The sequence below is a fragment of the Equus quagga genome, chromosome 17 (genome assembly GCF_021613505.1).
Source record: "Equus quagga isolate Etosha38 chromosome 17, UCLA_HA_Equagga_1.0, whole genome shotgun sequence".
Classification (NCBI taxonomy): Eukaryota; Metazoa; Chordata; class Mammalia; order Perissodactyla; family Equidae; genus Equus; species Equus quagga.
The window spans coordinates 51633171-51641218 of record NC_060283.1 but is presented as its reverse complement, the minus strand read 5'-3'; the positions used below and the strand labels follow the sequence as shown (position 1 = coordinate 51641218).

Sequence of the window (8048 nt, the reverse complement as noted above, 5' to 3'; positions counted from 1 at the left end):
CCTTGTGCGGCAGAAGCACGAGGCAGGTGTAAGGTAAGGATTTCTGAGGACTCCTCTCACTCCCACCCCTTATGGCATCAGAATTGCACCAGTAAATCTGGGTTTTAGCTGGTGATTCAGGGGATTCTGATGGACATCTATGTCCTAGAGCCACTGACCTAGAGCCACAACTCAACTCTTTCTCGTTTTGTCCTGTGTTGTTGTTTCTCATTTCCATGCAAGATGATTCTCCATCCCAACTAAACTCAATGTTTCCGCAGGGCAGGGACAGGGTCCCATTCTTCTCCTTCTGTCCCAGGATACCTCACCCTGAACCTGACACATTTCACCCGAGAAGCAACTGAGAGACAAGAGTGAGGGTTCTAAAAGTATTCTGGGTCCCCAAAAGGAAAAATCCCTGGGAAAGCCTGAATATTCAAGTAGCTGTTAACATGCGATGGAGGCCAGGCAATGGCCAATCAGAATGGAGCCCAACACAAGCAATGGTTCACCCAAGTCCCACTTCCTGGACGTGTGGCCTGGGCAAGCTCACGGGGCCCTGAACGCAGAGAGGCCCATGTTGGGTTGGATGCTCTGCTGTCACCATCCTGAAAGTCTTAATTTTATGCTCGTGTTTTGTAAGTGAAGTCCAATGGGACACTGGGGCACGCACAGAGGCATTATGCTTACGCTATTATGGGCATTACACTTGTTCACCATTCTTTAAGCCGCCATATGCAATACCCATGAATGCACGACAGTTTCGCAAGACCCAAAGAGAGTCCAAAGTAAGTGCATTACATCTACGAACTAAGTAACATGGGAGCTGACAGCCTCAAGAAGCTACGTTTTCCATTCAAACCAGAACTTGCTTTGAAGACAGAAGGAAATGGCTTCTAGGAAACACAAACCACCAAGGAACCTATCACATCCTTTCTTCCTTGTCTTCATTCCTTATGTGAGCCAACCATTTATTTATGCCGAAAAGGATGTCAGAGAAATCAAAGGGGAAGATAGAGCAATTCAGAGATGCCTTTCTTTCCGTCTTTCCTTCCCCATCAGTGAGCAGAAGTAGAGAGTGCTGGCAGACTGTGCGCACATCTGAAGGTGAAAGAAAAACAGGAGGGTTTGTTTTGTGAGAATTTCCACTCTTCATGGATGAGCTATGAAATACAATTGTGTAATTTTGGTAGTTCCACTAGTTAAACGCTCTTATATTTCCAGCCAAAACTGGCATTGTGCAATATAAAGAGAAACAGTAAAATTCATGCTAATGATTTTATTTTTAAATTTTCATTTACTTAGAACTACGTTAAAGAGCAAATTAAAAACACACTGAGAGACCTTGGAGGAAAGCAAAAAGCTGCATGTTTTAGTAGCTTTAACAGCTTTTTTCCGTGCCATTTGAACAGGGGGCTGCGTTTTCATTTTGCGCTGAGGCCCACAAATTGTGTAGCCAGCCCTGGGTGCACCTGGACAGGCGCATAGCAGATGAATGTACAATAATGTGCAGCTGGACAACAGAGGGAGCGTTGTGCAGGTGCCAGAGTTAGAAGCATCCATGTGCTCGACTGGGTCTTCCAGCTGGTACCAGCCGTTAACAGTCACTTGGGATCCCAAGTCTGCATGCAACAGGACATCATAGCTTGCCATCTGCTGTGGCAGCAGTATTTACACCTTAGCAATGAGCAGATTGCTCCAGATCAGGGCTTTTTTTCCAGAGAGCTGATGTTAAACTTTTACCAGCACAGGACTGGTCAGAGGCCATCTGTCTCAACCTTCTCGTGATACCAAAACCCAGGGGCTGTGGTGGTTCAACGTCCCACGGCTCCTAATGAGGGTTTCTGAGGTCCTGACATGGAAAAGAGTGATCCCAGAGAGTCCACTGGAGACCAAGGGCCAGATCCTGGCAGATACCCCCGTGCCGGGGATGGTGCAGGCTCTCCTGGGGTATTATAGGGGTTAACTGGGACTGGCTGTGTCCTCCCTGGGCTGTCCTGTCACCAGGCAGGAAGGGTAACCTTTGTTTATAAATGCTGAGTCTCGCTCCAGAACATGCCTCCCGGCCCATAATTACTCTCAGAGCATGCTGTTTCCACTTCGGGAAACCTGAGCTTCCTTCCAAATGGCACCGGGCATGACCTGAAATTATATGTTTGCCTTCCAAAATGGACACACAAGTCAAGCCCGCTGCCCTCAAGTCAAAGCGGACTAGGATGCAGGAGGCGCTGGAAGGGAGCTGTCTGAGGCACGAGAAGCCACAGCCCCTGGGGAAGCCGAACTGGAAGCAGGGCCTCCTCCGGGCTCAGCTGCAGCGCAGAAGCCCTCGTGCATCCCGTCCGTCGCCACCCCTGCCTGGACCCACCCAGGGTGCGGCTCTGCTGCCTGGGCCACCAGGGGCTGCTCAGTGCCACTCTCTGCCTAAAGTCTTCATTCATTAATGCAAAACGCATTTGCCAATCGCCCTTCCTGCAGCAGGCCATGGAGATGGAATCCTGAATGAAGCATTTATCCTGTCTTTACGGGCCTCACAGTCCGGTGAGGAAAACAGACATGGAAGCAAATAATGACAGTTTAAAGGAGACTGTGATGGGATCCTCGAGAGAAGGAGGAAATGTTACGACTATTTCAGCCCAGCAGGGCAGGGTGGGGTCCAGGGTGGTGTGTCAGAAAAGATGATACTCGATCTTGACATTGCAGGACGGGCGGAATTAAACACTGCACGGTTTCAAAGCACTAGCGTGAACATGGGTTGATTTGATTCGAATAGCCATGCTATCAAAGAGAACAAGAAAGATAATACTAGCTGCACTTTCTAGAGGGGGAAATTAAGGCTCAAGGTGATTTTCCCATGATCATATTAAAAGGGAAGGAAGAAAAAGGCTGAAAATAGAATGGATGGGAAAAGAGGTTAGACACCAGTTCCTATCCAGCAGGAGGAGAAGCCCATCCTGAAACGCACGTGAGAGAGGGCTGGTTCTCATCTCCCCAGATCCTGGTACAAGGGTGTCCTCTGTATTTTTCCCACTGGCAGTTACTGCCTCTGACCTCTCTCCCACTCCGGCTTCTCTCTTCTCCACATTGCCCACCCAGCTTCTGGCCACTAGCAGCCCCTGGGTCCTGAGCCCCCTCCATCCCATTTGCCCTCCTGGCCACACAGCATGCTGGACAGTGTGTGGTGTGGAGCTGGATCCTGGATGGAAGCCCAGGGGCTCTTAGGCACAATCCAGCAGCTCTGTTGGCTCCATCCACAGGGGCGCCCTCTCCCTCTGGGCACACAGAGCCCCCTGAAGAACCTGTGAAATGCAGAGTCCTGGGCCCCACCTCTGGTGACTGGCTCAGCAGGGCTGGGAAATCTCTATGATTTTTATAGTCCCCAAGCTACAAATGAGAGGCGTACACAGATCAGTTCCAACTGTGCTGTTTCCTCTAAGCCACACCTGTAGGAACAAGGTGTTCACTGGAGTGTTTGGCCTAATCATTAACATAAAAGGGGAATGAAAAATTTATAAAGCCCTCTAAGTAATCTGATATACCCAGATCTTGGAACTAGTCTTCAGGCTCCTGGGGGTCACTTACCCGTCGACTCTGTCTTCAGGCAGAACGGCCCTTTTGTCAAGCCTCGGAGACTGTGGCCCACTTTTCCTCCAGATCTCCAGGGAAGAAGTGGTGATGGGCATCCTCTCCCCTTGGTCCCCGTGGTCTCACCTCCCTCCCTGGACTCCCCTGCATCCCTCCTTCTGCGCCTGCATCCCTATTGTTGATGGACCCCTGACACCAATGAAGAGGCATTTCTTTCTATATTTAAGGGGGGGTAGAAGTTTGAAGAGTTGAAGGCACAGAAGTGACAACAAATTTTTTAGGTGAAAATAATGCAGGGCTTTGACCTGAGTTTGCTAGGGTGATACAAGAGTGCATTGGGAAAGAAGAAGGAGAGGGGGGAAAAGGAATAGGGATGCTCCTGACCCTCCATGATGAGAAGAGACATTAGGCTAGGGCATTCATTGCTTGGGCTGGAGGTGAGAAGTGGCAAACCAAGGAGTTGGCAGGGTTGGCTCCTTCTGAGGACCGTGAGAGAGACTGCGCCCCAGGGCTCCCTGGCTCGCAGATGGCCATCTTCACATCGTCTTCCCTGTGGGTGTCTGTGTCCAAATTTCCCCTTTTTATAAGGACACCAGTCATATGGGATTGGGGCCCACCCTAATGACCTCATTATGACGTGTTCACCTCTGTAAAGACCCTATTACCAAATAAGGTCACATTCCGGGGTACTAGGGGTTAGGACTTCAACACAGGAATTTGAGGCGGACACACTTCAACCTACAACACCAAGGTAAAATTTCATCTCTTCTTTCAACACCCGCTGACCCCCGTCCCTCCGCCTAGGGCAACACTGAGGCCGAGGCCCCGCACGCCACCCGTCCACTGGATCCACAGTGAATCATCGGCAGGAGCCAGAAGCTGGGTCAGCAGCCTGGCCTCCCAACCCGGAGTGGTCACCACAGCCTCTTGTAAAGAAAGCCAGAAAGCAGAGGCTTCGGAACTGGAACCCCGTCCATCCAACGCCGTGTGGTTTCCTCGGGGGGCCTTTTACTGACTTTAAAATACAGATGCGTAGAGAGCTGCATGCCCTCCCGCATGTGAAACGACCTCGGCTCAGATGAGCCACAAAACCCCAAATTGTCCCCATTAGGTTCCCAGGAACCTCTTTGCTGAGCACAACTGGACCTCAAACCCCACTTTCTGGCCGAGTTCCAGTTACTCATTCCGGTCACTCTGGAGTCTAAGATCCCTCCCATGCCCCCGTCCCTGCCCAGCCTTTGCCACATCATCAGAATTCACTAAGTCAGCACTCAGTTCAAATTCAAAAATATTTTCCTGCTTTTTTTCAAAATCCTGAATGATCTCCTAGATAAGAGGAGGCACTCACGTCCCCGGTGTCCCCAAGGTCCTCTGACAATTCAGAGACAGGAATTTAGGCTGGACACTGGGGAGAACTTCCAAGTGTGCCCAGCATCGCTCCAACAGCTCTGAGCAGCCCAAGCGGGGCTCCAGGAGATGCTCCCCTCGGCTGTGCTGGAAGGAGATTACTGGCTGTGGAAATTCTGAGGCTCTCCCTGGTTCTCACCGCGGCTCAGCCGAGTCCCTAAGTAATAAACTCAACTTCCTGTGGATTCCCCATGCAGGTGTAGAGGCATTAAAACACCTACTAGGAGAACCATTCCTCCTAGGGAGCAGGACCTCTCAGGGACGGCCAACACAGCCGCTGTCGTCGCCGGTCCTTTATGAAGAACTTCTAGGGTATGACACAGTACCCTTTGGGGTTCACAGTCAAAAGCAAACACAGGGGAATAAACTGACTCTTTGACCACCAATATGTCGGCCATTCGCCTGTTTGCTCCCGCTCTCTGGCTCCGCTCTGCTCTGCTCTGCATCATAGAAAACTTCATTCCCAGGCTCCTTTGCCCTCTGCCTGGGGACAGCTTTGACACAGAGGCATGATAGAAGGCTGAGGGGCAGAAGGAAGAGTGAGCTCACACTAGTCCTACCCCTGTCTTTCTGCTCTGGGCAGCATCTCAACAGTGGCCGCCTCCATTCTGTGGCTCTAGTTCCCACCACGTGGGCTGCCCATGGTTTCAGCTTCTGCCGGGTGGCCCCAGTCCTGGTTGTCAGTAATGCCACTGCCCCCTTATCCCTCCAGCTCCAGGGGGGTTAGCAGCTCCCTGGTGTTGTTAATTCCTGTTTGGTTTCTCAGCTCTCTCATCTCTGGGCAGCCAGTTCCCTGTGTTCAACTCCATGTAAAATACTCCTAGTGGCTTCTGTGTTCCATCTGGACCCTGACTAATACGGCAAATGATGGAAATCCAATTCAAACGAGCCAGGAAAGAGGAGGAATGTGCTGCCTCACAGAAGGAAGCCGTGGACAGGCAGGGGTGCAGCTGGCTCTCAGGAGCAATTGGACGCAGAATGCTCTCATTGCTCATCTCTGCCTCTGTCTGCAGGCCAGCTTCCTGCCCCCAGCCAGATTCCTCCCTGTTCCCTGGGGCTGGCCCCCAGCTGTTCTCAGGCTCACATCTTCAGGTTCAAAGACTGTTCCTTCAGTCCCAACTAAAAAGACACCAGGTAAGGACTTCCAGTGGCCTCGCTGGGGACACATGCCCACCTCTGTGACGAGGGAACAGGAACTGGTTGACAGAGCCCATTAGAATCACGTGGTTGGGGGCACCCAAGACAATGAGGCGTGAGGCACCCCTTAAGCAATCAGGCTTGTTGGGAGGTGCAGTCTTGAGGCAATGAGAGTGCGGGAAAAGGACAGAAGGACAGAGAAGAAAAGGAAGCAAACACAAGGAATGCAGCACCATGTGGTCCACAGCTTCAAGAAAGGTTGTAGCCAGGTTCTTATTCGCATAGGACATCGACACATCCGAGGCATAATCACCATGCTGAGAACATCTCACCAGACAGAGGAAGGGAGAAAAATGTATCTGCTGCATCCCCCATCTCCTTTCTCTCATAGGTCAAACCGTCCACAGGAGGCCTTACCTCTCCCCACTTCTGGGCTGTTGCATCACTTGGCGTCTCAGGGAGCCCCTGCTGAAGTCAGATGCCGTGCTCTGCTGTGTGGTCCTTCCTCAGAGACCAGAATGGGGGGAAATGAGGGCCTCTGGGGATCAGGGCTGGTCAGATCCCTCGTGGCAGGAGTGAAGGAGGCCATGTTGGAGCCCAGAATTTGTCCCAGGGGAGGGAACCGCTGGTCGTACTTGTAGCTGTGGCTGCAAGGGTGAGGATCTCTATGAGCAGGGGGTGAGGGCCTAGGAGAGAGGAAAAGCCAAGCAAAGCTGAGGTGACGCAGCCATGAAGGTGATGGGAGGGGGGTGTGGACAGATCCCAAAGAAGGAAGCGCTGTCCCAAGAAGAGGGACAAAACAATAGATTTAGGGATAGGAGCTGCCAGGTTGAACAACGAAAGGATGAACAGATACAGGTATTTCTATCACACACATGAGGGCAACAAGAGGTACGGGACACGCAGAGAGAGACTCAGGGTTGAGCTCTCTGGAGCTCAGCGTGCCCTACAATTCTCTCCACATGCTCCACCTTCTTCAACGATGCTCCTCGCTCCTTCTTTCCCTTTTCTGAGCACCTGCTCTGGGCCCCATACCATTTCAGGTGACGAATACGTGGTCTGTGCCCACCTGCACAACCCTGAATGCAAGTACTTCTCACCTCCTGCCCCGTGACCGAGCCGTCGCCATCTCCCCACCGTTCTCCCATGGTCACCTCCTAATGCTTTTCTGTCTTGGTTTCTCTTCTATACACAGCCACCAGATGGTCTTTTTGAAACCCAAATCAGACCGTTTTTGCTTTGTCCCCGTCTTCAAATCCCCCAAAGGCTTCCCATCACACTTCAGACAAAAGCCATACTCATCGCGCCCCCAACGGGATCAGACTGCGAAGCCTCCACCTCCTACCGAGGCTTCTCCCCTTCTTCTGCCCCAGCTGCAGTCGCACTGGCCATTTTGCTGTTCCCAGAGCCCCGCCGGCCGGCTCCACCTCAGGCGCTTTGCCCTTGCTGTGCCCTCTCCATGAAGCACTCTTCCCCGAGTGCTTACATCTCGGCGCACGTCTCGCTGCTGGCAGGTCTCTGCTGGAAGTCACCCTCCGTCATCACCTGAGCCAACACAACACTTCTGCTTCACGTGCTTATCACTTTCCCACGTCACACTGTGTGTGTGTGTGTGTACTTCTCCTCCCCATTAGAATGTAACCTCAGGCAATTAGGGGCTTTGTTACATTCCTACTGTAGCTAAAACCATCCCCGGCACGACCAGGCTTCCCAATAAATATCTGTGCAATGAACAGACCGATCCGGTGGGGGACAGACTGATCACCGTGGCATGTCGAATGCTAAAACAGACGGCAGAACAAGTGGGCATCACCACGAAAGCCTGGGGCTGGTTCTCCAGCCGGAGGGGTCTGGGAAGTCCCAGAGGCCATCAGCAGCTGGCACCCATCCCGCCTGCAGGTTCCAAAGGAGTTCAAGGACGAGGGAAGATGCTGACCAGACAA

The 8048-nt window shown here is 52.0% G+C and overlaps 1 long non-coding RNA gene across 1 annotated transcript; it reads right to left on the bottom strand.

Annotated features, from left to right (window-relative positions):
* Window positions 1-911: 911 nt before the first annotated feature.
* On the bottom strand, window positions 912-7583 carry LOC124228622 (uncharacterized). Its single transcript, XR_006885746.1, has 3 exons — window positions 7206-7583; window positions 3559-6791; window positions 912-1080 (listed from the first exon to the last, which is right to left on the bottom strand). It is a non-coding gene; the product is annotated as an uncharacterized LOC124228622 (long non-coding RNA).
* Window positions 7584-8048: the final 465 nt, after the last annotated feature.